The sequence below is a fragment of the Teleopsis dalmanni genome, chromosome 1 (genome assembly GCF_002237135.1).
Source record: "Teleopsis dalmanni isolate 2A chromosome 1, ASM223713v2, whole genome shotgun sequence".
NCBI lineage: Eukaryota > Metazoa > Arthropoda > Insecta > Diptera > Diopsidae > Teleopsis > Teleopsis dalmanni.
In genome coordinates, this window is record NC_051846.1 from 11,658,467 (window position 1) to 11,660,590 (window position 2,124).

Consider the following 2,124-nt stretch of genomic DNA (forward strand, 5'->3'; position numbering starts at 1 on the left):
AGACACACATTTTCAAGTGTCGCTGTGAAGAAATATCCATTGCTTAATATAATGAAAAGTACAGCACAATGTGCCTCTGGGCGTAAGTGGATCCCCCTGGGATCGCTGGTATAACCTAACTTAATGTAAGATTTGATGAAATTTACAAAAAACTTAAAACTATATTTAAAATAAATTGCGAGAAAGGAAATAGAAATTCATATGTTAAAGTGTTTTATAAGAAATTCTAGAGATCCATATATTATCCGACTTATTCTAAAATTATTAATAAAATTTTTAAATCAATATTCCTCAATCTATACCACAACTAAGAACCTGTTGTGAAGGCACCCTTTATAGGGTGTCGTTGAAGTCGGGTCGGCCGGCAGTAAATATTTATAAGAAATTATAGAGATCCGTACATTATCCGACTTATTCCAAAATTATTAATAAAATTTTTAAATCAATATTCCTCAATCTATACCACAACTAAGAACCTGTTGTGAAGGCACCCTCAATAGTGTGTTGTTGAAGTCGGGTCGGCCGGCAATAAATATTTATAAGAAATTCTAGAGATCCATATATTATCCGACTTATTCTAAAATTATTAATAAAATTTTTAAATCAATATTCCTCAATCTATACCACAAGTAAGAACCTGTTGTGAAGGCACCCTCAATAGGGTGTCGTTGAAGTCGGGTCGGCCGACAATAAATATTTTATAAGACTTATATGGCAACAGGGAAATTATTCTGTGGCGAGGGAAATTATTTTTGGTGAGAGTGATGACCGGAGGTGTTGAATAAAAAGTGTGGGCAGACGGGAGAACAGTTGTTTTTTTTTTTTTTAGCAGAGACTGAGATAAGTTAAGCACGTTTTAAGAAAAACAAAATAGAAATTAATCCATTAACGTCAGCGAAAATTAAAATAATGAATAATATACGAAAAAATTCTAAGTGAACAGACTTTATGTGAAAAAATGTGATTGCATTAACGAAGACCGTTTGTCTGCTGCACATGCTTGCAATAAAAACTCAATTTTGCGATCCTCCAGCCAAGAGTTAAAACGTGCCTTAATTCTAAGGAAAGTTTTGAAGTGGAATTTTTTAAATGATTTTTAAAATATGATTTGTCGATCAAAGCAGAACTGTTTTTCGCGCCAGAAAGGTCAGCCATCAGCAGCAACACTAGCGTTAGCTAGCAGTAGCAGAGCCTAAGTCAACAATCAGTGGCAGCGGATGCAGTGGCGTTTCTCAATAAAGAATTAATATAATAAACAAAGAGTATGCGTTTAAAATTTTTGGTTAATGGGACGGAGGGCGATAACAAACCCTTCTATGTTCCGTTTCAATCGCGCATTTCCGTATTAACAGCTGATTAACGTTTTTGAGTTTGAATTGCTGTTGTGGTCTAAGTTAATATCTAAATATATACGTACATGCTGGGAACAGCTATTACACTACTAAATAAATTATTGGTGCTAAGCTATAGCTAAGATTAAACCTCTTATAATAATATCCCATCTAAGATTAACTTAATATGTTTCCATTGACATTGTAATAACTTTTATTTGGGTATACACCAACAGATTAAGATGTAGAGAACCATTATTAATTTTTGCATGTTTAGTTTTATATTCTCAACTAAACAACTGAATTGAAAAAATAAGTGATAATTCCAATTTGAACAATTATACCAAGAATAAAAGAGGGTGTTGGAAAATAGAAGAGAAGTGTCGCACTTATGTAAGTAGTGTTGGCTAACCGAACTAAGCATTAACTTCATAAGACCGTAATAAAACCAGTTTAATGTCCTTAAAAGTAGTTAGGAAGAGTACACATACCTTAAGATGCGATAAGTTTGCTTTCGTTATCTCTTCAGTGAAAAAGCGATCCCCGAGACATTGAAATCGATTTGTTTGAAGTTCTGGAAGTGGTTGATAGATTCTGCCTCCTCTTCATCTTGACAACTCCTGCATAATCCTCTTGTTGGAATTCGCCACTGTTGGACCATAGGTGCAATGGCACAGTGCCCCGTTAGAACTCCAGTAAGCACACGAACTGCAGGTATGCTGAAGCCTAAATGGCTAAATGTAAAAAATCTAAATGTAAGGATAAATATTAATGAAATAATTAAAAGATTATT